Below are 8,877 nucleotides of genomic sequence, written 5' to 3' on the forward strand. Positions count from 1 at the left end.
AGCTTATTAATTAATCAAAAACCCAGACAGAGCTTTAATTCATTTGAAAGCTTGACTCTTAGTCTTGTCCATCCAAATTGGGAAGTCCCAAAAACCAGTTTATTTGTTATTATCTATCGTCACCTGGTCGTTACTGTGAGTTTCTCTGTGAATTTTCAGACCTTTTGTCTGACTTAGTGCTTAGCTCAGATAAGATAATTATAGTGGGCGATTTTAACATCCACACAGATGCTGAGAATGACAGCCTCAACACTGCATTTAATCTATTATTAGACTCTATTGGCTTTGCTCAAAAAGTAAATGGTCCACCCACACTTTAATCATATCTTAGATCTTGTTCTGACTTATGGTATGGAAATAGAAGACTTAACAGTATTCCCTGAAAACTCCTTATGTCTGATCATTTCTTAATAACATTACATTTACTATGATGGACTACCCAGCAGTGGGGAATAAGTTTCATTACACTAGAAGTCTTTCAGAAAGCGCTGTAACTAGGTTTAAGGATATGATTCCTTCTTTATGTTCTCTAATGCCATATACCACACAGTGCAGAGTAGCTACCTAAACTCTGTAAGTGAGATAGAGTATCTCGTCAATAGTTTTACATCCTCATTGAAGACAACTTTGGATGCTGTAGCTCCTCTGAAAAAGAGAGCTTTAAATCAGAAGTGCCTGACTCCGTGGTATAACTCACAAACTCGTAGCTTAAAGCAGATAACCCGTAAGTTGGAGAGGAAATGGCGTCTCACTAATTTAGAAGATCTTCACTTAGCCTGGAAAAAGAGTCTGTTGCTCTATAAAAAAGCCCTCCGTAAAGCTAGGACATCTTTCTACTCATCACTAATTGAAGAAAATAAGAACAACCCCAGGTTTCTTTCAGCACTGTAGCCAGGCTGACAAAGAGTCAGAGCTCTATGAGCTGAGTTTTCCATTAACTTTAACTAGTAATGACTTCTTGACTTTCTTTGCTAACAAAATTTTAACGATTAGAGAAACAATTACTCATAACCATCCCAAAGACGTATCGTTATCTTTGGCTGCTTTCAGTGATGCCGGTATTTGTTAGACTGTTTCTCTCCGATTGTTCTGTCTGAGTTATTTTCATTAGTTACTTCATCCAAACCATCAACATGTTTATTAGACCCCATTCCTACAGGCTGCTCAAGGAAGCCCTACCATTATTTAATGCTTCGATCTTAAATATGATCAATCTATTGTTAGTTGGCTATGTACCACAGGCTTTAAGGTGGCAGTAATTAAACCATTATAAAAAGCCATCACTTGACCCAGCTATCTTAGCTAATTATAGGCCAATCTCCAACCTTCCTTTTCTCTCAAAAATTCTTGAAAGGGTAGTTGTAAAACAGCTAACTGATCATCTGCAGAGGAATGGTCTATTTGAAGAGTTTCAGTCAGGTTTTAGAATTCATCATAGTACAGAAACAGCATTAGTGAAGGTTACAAATGATCTTCATGGCTCGACAGTGTGGACTCATCTCGGTGTTGTTTGTTAGACTCAGTGCTGCTTTTGATACTGTTGAAAAAATTTTATTACAGAGATAGAGCATGCATAGGTAGTTAAAGGCACTGCGCTGCGGTGGTTTGAATCATATTGTCTAATAGATTACAATTTGTTGATGTAAATGGGGAATCTCTTCACAGACTAAAGTTAATTATGGAGTTCCACAAGGTTCTGTGCTAGGACCAATTTATTCACTTTATACATGATCCCTTAGGCAGTATTATTAGACGGCATTGCTTAAATTTTCATTGTTACGCAGATGATACCCAGCTTTATCTATCCATGAAGCCAGAGGACCACACCAATTAGCTAAAACTGCAGGATTGTCTTACAGACATAAAGACATGGATGACCTCTAATTCCTGCTTTTAAACTCAGATAAAACTGAAGTTATTGTACTTGGCCCCACAATCTTAGAAACATGGTGTCTAACCAGATCCTTACTCTGGATGGCATTACCCTGAGCTCTAATAATACTGTGAGAAATCTTGGAGTCATTTTGATCAGGATATGTCATTCAAAGCGCATATTAACAATACTGTAGGACTGCTTTTTTGCATTTACGCAGTATCTCTAAATCAGAAAGGTCTTGTCTCAGAGTGATGCTGAAAAACTAATTCATGCATTTATCCTTTAGGCTGGACTATTGTAATTCATTATTATCAGGTTGTCCTAAAAGTTCCCAAAAAGCCTTCAGTTAATTCAAAATGCTGCAGCTAGAGTATGACGGGGACTAGAAGGAGAGAGCATATTCACCCATATGCTCTCTTCATTGGTTCCTGTTTTCTAGAATAGAATTTAAAATTCTTCTTACTTATAAGGTTTTGAATACTCAGGTCCCATCTTATCTTAGGGACCTCGTAGTACCATAGATCACCCAATAGAGCGCTCGCTCTCAGACTGCAGGCTACTTGTAGTCCTAGGGTTTGTAAGAGTAGAATGGAGGCAGAGCCTTCAGCTTTCAGGCTCCTCTCCTGTGGAACCAGCTCCCAATTCAGATCAGGGAGACAGACACCTCTCTACTTTTAAATTAGGCTTAAAACTTTCCTTTTGCTAAGCTATAGTTAGGGCTGGATCAGGTGACCCTGAACCATCCCTTAGTTATGCTGCTATAGACATAGACTGCTGGGGGGTTCCCATGATGCATTGTTTCTTTCTCTTTTTGCTCTGTATGCGCACTCTGCATTTAATCATTAGTGATCGATCTCTGCTCCCCTCCACAGCATGTCTTTTTCTGGTTCTCCCTCAGCCCCAACCAGTCCAGCAGAAGACTGCCCTCCCTGAGCCTGGTTCTGCTGGAGGTTTCTTCCTGTTAAAAGGGAGTTTTTCCTTCCCACTGTAGCCAAGTGCTTGCTCACAGGGGGCGTTTGACGTTGGGGTTTTACTAATTATGTATGGCCTTGCCTTACAATATAAAGCACTTGGGGCAACGTTTGTTGTGATTTGGTGCAAAAACAGGTCAAGAGACTTGCACATTGCAGTTGCGCAGGTGGCTGGTTTCTCGACAGGAATGACATCTCTTCGGGACACCGGATCCGGATTGGCAGATGTTGGAAATCTCTGATTGCTCTTGTTAAGCTCTGTTATCCTGTGCATGCTCTGTAAAAAAGAATTGTGAACGTGTATCTGGAAATATGTACATGACAGATATTTGATTGTTATTTTTTGTTTTTTCAGTAACAGCCATTGATTACTTCACAAAGTGGCCAGAAGCCGCCCCTTGGTGGATAAAACAGCAACAGCTGTGGCAAAGTTTCTTCATGGTCTGATCTGCCGTTATGGGTGCCCTGAAATTGAGATATCTGACCAAGGTGGAGAATTTGTAAACCAAGTTCAGGCAGAACTGCACAAGCTAACAGGTGTGGACTATCGTGTCACAAGTGCATATCATCCACAGGTATGTATATCTGTTCACTAATATGGGCACCATTTTATGAAGTGTGAAGGAAGATATGCCAACATGTACATCTATAAAGAGACTATGTTTAAATTTAGGTGAAAATGTCAAGCTGGCTGACGATGAGTATATGAAAAAGGGTTAGAGTAGAACTTTTGAATTGAATGATTTCCTTACATGAAGCCTTTGAGTCAGAAGTTATGTAAAAACAAAAACAACAAAATCCTTTGATGAAGGGGTGCACAGATCATACACAACGGAATGGAGTGCCAGTAGAATCACAAGGATCTGGGGTAGAATGTACATGTACTGTACAATATTAACAAACAATATAGTGGAGCAGATAACTGCAACAATTGTTCATTTCTGGAAACAAGTGCCAAAATTGGCACACATACTACTTAGACATTACTTTTTTGTAAAAGTACGTTTGCCACCTAAATTTTCAATAGGCAGCCAGGTAGGCGTCAATTGAAGAATTACACAGGGGTCAAAATTTAAAATGATCCAATCATACTGAGAACTATATCACATTATTTGTCTGACAAAGATTCCAAAAAGGTATAGTTTGGGCTATCTGTGACTGAATGTTATGGAGTTATGGGGTTAAAAACAGCAAGAATGGTGACAAAGGTGAATTTCAATTTAGGCATGGGTCAAAAGTTAAAGTTGCTATAATTTTGCTAAAGTGATGCAAATTATTGGTTGAGTTAATAGGGTTTTAAAAAAGGAATAGTTTGCACCATGTGTCATGCTTAGGTATTGTGTTACAGAGTAACACGTCACATGTCATAGAAACCAATGGACGTTGAAATTGTTTGACCTTTACTTTGGAGACCAAGTATTCAACACAGTCAAAACTATTATTTACTAATCCTATTAGCACACCCAATAATTTACACCACTGTTATTTTACCAAAATTGGAGTAACTTTAACTTTTGACCCCTGTACACACTGAAATTGACCTTGCTCCAATGATTTTTTTTTTTTTGTGATGTGATAACCTATACAAAGTTTAGTGTCCACTCATGATATACAACCCCTGGCAAAAATTATGGAATCACCGGCCTCGGTTGGTTGTTCACAGTCAGCTGTGTAAACTCTGGACCAAATACAAACAACATGGGAAGGTTGTTAAAGGCAAACATACTGGTAGACCAAGGAAGACATCAAAGCATCAAGACAGAGAACTTAAAGCAATATGTCTCAAAAATCGAAAATGCACAACAAAACAAATGAGGAACGAATGGGAGGAAACTGGAGTCAACGTCTGTGACCGAACTGTAAGAAACCGCTTAAAGGAAATGGGATTTACATACAGAAAAGCTAAACGAAAGCCATCATTAACACCTAAACAGAAAAAAACAAGGTTACAATGGGCTAAGGAAAAGCAATCGTGGACTGTGGATGACTGGATGAAAGTCATATTCAGTGATGAATCTCGAATCTGCATTGGGCAAGGTGATGATGCTGGAACTTTTGTTTGGTGCCGTTCCAATGAGATTTATAAAGATGACTGCCTGAAGACAACATGTAAATTTCCACAGTCATTGATGATATGGGGCTGCATGTCAGGTAAAGGCACTGGGGAGATGGCTGTCATTACATCATCAATAAATGCACAAGTTTACGTTGATATTTTGGACACTTTTCTTATCCCATCAATTGAAAGGATGTTTGGGGATGATGAAATCATTTTTCAAGATGATAATGCATCTTGCCATAGAGCAAAAACTGTGAAAATATTCCTTGCAAAAAGACACATAGGGTCAATGTCATGGCCTGCAAATAGTCCAGATCTTAATCCAATTGAAAATCTTTGGTGGAAGTTGAAGAAAATGGTCCATAACAAGGCTCCAACCTGCAAAGTTGATCTGGCAACAGCAATCAGAGAAAGTTGGAGCCAGATTGATGAAGAGTACTGTTTGTCACTCATTAAGTCCATGCCTCAGAGACTGCAAGCTGTTATAAAAGCCAGAGGTGGTGCAACAAAATACTATGTGTTGGAGCGTTCTTTTGTTTTTCATGATTCCATAATTTTTCTTTTTTTCTACAAAATTAAACAACTGAATGAACATCCTCCGAGGCCGGTGATTCCATAATTTTTGCCAGGGGTTGTATGTCTGTGCAAGGATTCTTTAATATGTGTGATTATCATTTCTATGTATGCTGTTAGCCTTTTATGTTTTCTGAGCCTTACGACCTTGACCTTCAGTGGGCTGACAAAGCATTAGCATAAAGCACTAAAATAGGTCTATGGTTATGTCTACAGTTAAATGATTTTTTGTATCGTTTTTATGGTCAAAGAGGGACCAACAATTATTTGTGCTGTACAGACAGCTGCAATATGCAGTACAGTGTGTTTTGCAAGGCTCTTAATGAAGCTCATCATGTCGTAGATAACTACCAGTGTGGTTCAAAGACCAGTCTAAACACGTCAGTGTGGCTGATGGTCAAGCGTCGTTTCTTTTATCAACTTTTTTTTTGGTAGTCCATGACAATCCAGTTATAAGACAGAAAGGTTGAAATATAAACATAACAGACATGGACAGGTTAATATATATTTATAACAAAACATTTCATTTTCGAACTTGTAAATATCATTTATGCTACTTTTGCAGGATAATGGACTAGTAGAGAGACAAAACCACACAACACAGAACAGCTTGCTGAAACTCCTGGAAGGCTCCGAGGATGGGTGGGCAGACCTGCTGGATGGTGTCCTGTTTGCGTACAGAACAGCTGTACATGCTTCAACAGGTATGATTCTTTAGTTTCCTATCAGGTAGATTTGGCAGGCCGTAAGTTTTGACTGTGAGTGCTATGCTATAATCATATCAGCCAGTTTTGAGTACAAGTGTTATACAGTAATCCTATCAGGAAAATTTGACAGGCTGCTAGTTTTGACAGGCTGCTAGTTTTGGAGAACAAAAATCTGCGCGTTCTGTGCAATGCATCCTCAGGCCTGACTTGCATCTCTTTCCATACAAAATTCAGTCTCAGAATGAACTAACTTCCCATCAAATGGCAAGGAGACTTGAATTTGCTCAGTGGTTTTTTGGAAAACTGGAGACAGATGATTTGTTTCTTAGGAAACTTCAGTGAGGAGGTTACATTGATCATAACTCGTAATGTCTACAAAAAGCACAACCTGCTTATTTCATCGTATACCAACAAAACTGTTAAGGACCTGTGGCCCATTCTAGTGCTGGAAATTATTATCTCTCATTAACCTCTGGATCTGTTCCTCAATATTTCAGATCTGCAGTGATTAAACCAATTACTAAAGAAATCTGATCTTGATATATTGAAAAACTGTCGGCCGATATCAAATCTATCATGTTGCTCTAAAATTCTGGAAAAGATGGTGTCACAGCAGCTCATGGATCACCTTACTGAGAAAAATCTTTTGAGCCAATGCAGTCTACTTTTAGAAAATATCATTCCACAGCGACAGTTCTCACTAAAGTGGTGAATGATCTTCTGCTTGCAATGGATTCGGACACCACTACAGTTCTGGTGCTGTTAGATCTCAGTGCTACATTTGATACTGTGGATCATCATACTCAGACTGCAGGCTTACTTGTAGTTCCTAGGGTTTGTAAGAGTAGAATGGGAGGCAGAGCCTTCAGCTTTCAGGCTCCTCTCCTGTGGAACCAGCTCCCAATTCAGATCAGGGAGACAGACACCCTCTCTACTTTTAAGATTAGGCTTAAAACTTTCCTTTTTGCTAAAGCTTATAGTTAGGGCTGGATCAGGTGACCCTGAACCATCCCTTAGTTATGCTGCTATAGACGTAGACTGCTGGGGGGTTCCCATGATGCACTGTTTCTTTCTCTTTTTGCTCTGTATGCACCACTCTGCATTTAATCATTAGTGATCGATCTCTGCTCCCCTCCACAGCATGTCTTTTTCCTGGTTCTCTCCCTCAGCCCCAACCAGTCCCAGCAGAAGACTGCCCCTCCCTGAGCCTGGTTCTGCTGGAGGTTCTTCCTGTTAAAGGGAGTTTTTCCTTCCCACTGTAGCCAAGTGCTTGCTCACAGGGGGTCGTTTTGACCGTTGGGGTTTTACATAATTATTGTATGGCCTTGCCTTACAATATAAAGCGCCTTGGGGCAACTGTTTGTTGTGATTTGGCGCTATATAAAAAAATTGATTGATTGATTGATTGATATATCTACTCGATAGGCTGGAGAATCATTTGGGATTACTGGAATGCCCTTGCATGGTTGTCGTCATACCTGACCAGTTGTTCTCTCTGTGTTTTGTACAATAACACTACCTCTAACCTTAGTGGCATGAAATTTGGATTCCGCAGGGGTCTGTCTTAGGCCCCCTTTTTTTCTTCCCTGTGTGCTTGCTCTAGGGGTTGGTGAGGTTAGACCTTGTGTGAAGCGCCTTGAGGCAACTTTGTTGTGATTTGGCGCTATGTAAATGAAAATAAATTGAAATTAAACTGAAATCATGTGGTGTAAAAGATAAATGGTTAAAACATCAAAAAGGAAAGGCTGAACTAAAAACTGTGCATTGGGGAGAAAAATTACATGCTTCGGCCACATGGTCAAGCAGAAAATGTGATGATATTGATTGTTTCTCTGTACTGTCAAAATACTTTGGTACATTTTTTTGAGACACCCTATATACTCGTGTGTGTGTGTGTGTGTGTATATATATATATATATATATATATATATATACACTTACATAATATAAAATATACATAACCATGTTTATATAATGTCTTGGCTAAAATCATCTACTTTTACCTCACGTTTGCTTCTAAATTGCAATTTCATAAAGCCACAGTTGATGGCAAACTGAAATCTGAGTAGTTTCTTATCATTTCATTTTAATTTCTTCATAGGTTTTACCCCATTCTTTCTCCTCTATGGGCGACAACCATTTATAGGTTAAGATGAAGAACATGAAAAACACAAACGGCTGGTGGCAAACTACGGGAGCATTGGATAGGATCATACACCATGGAGGAAATCAAGAAAAAGGGTGCTTGTAGACTAAAAAAACTTAAGTGGCAAGGTCTTGTCAGGTGCAGCAAATGCCTCTCATCTGAAAAGATATAGAGAGGCTGCAGCAGATGATGTCCAGCTCAGCAAAGAGAGGAGCTGAAACAACATGCAGCAGTGTGGAGGTACCTGATAACCTGGCATAAGGTACCTGGCAAACATTGTTGAGCATTTCCAGCCTGTTCTATTAACGTGAATGTGTTTTGATTTGTATATTGTGCATTTAAAGCAATAAATACTGTTTGAACACATCCAAATGGCTGAAATATGGACCTGTAAAGGACAGCACTACAGGACTGAAAACATTCTGAAAATAACATCTACCTTACAAACACTGATGACCTTTCCAGCGTGTTGTACTAACGTGAATGTATTTTGATTTGTATATTGTGCATTTAAAGCAATAAATTATGTTTGATAACATGAAAAT

The 8,877-nt window shown here is 39.1% G+C and overlaps 1 long non-coding RNA gene across 1 annotated transcript; it reads left to right on the plus strand.

Annotated features, from left to right (window-relative positions):
• Window positions 1-3,260: 3,260 nt before the first annotated feature.
• Window positions 3,261-8,424, plus strand: LOC117526408. Its single transcript, XR_004565279.1, has 3 exons — window positions 3,261-3,422; window positions 6,045-6,183; window positions 8,288-8,424. It is a non-coding gene; the product is annotated as an uncharacterized LOC117526408 (long non-coding RNA).
• The last annotated feature ends 453 nt before the right edge of the window (window positions 8,425-8,877 follow it).

The sequence above is a fragment of the Thalassophryne amazonica genome, chromosome 15 (assembly GCF_902500255.1).
Source record: "Thalassophryne amazonica chromosome 15, fThaAma1.1, whole genome shotgun sequence".
Classification (NCBI taxonomy): domain Eukaryota; kingdom Metazoa; phylum Chordata; class Actinopteri; order Batrachoidiformes; family Batrachoididae; genus Thalassophryne; species Thalassophryne amazonica.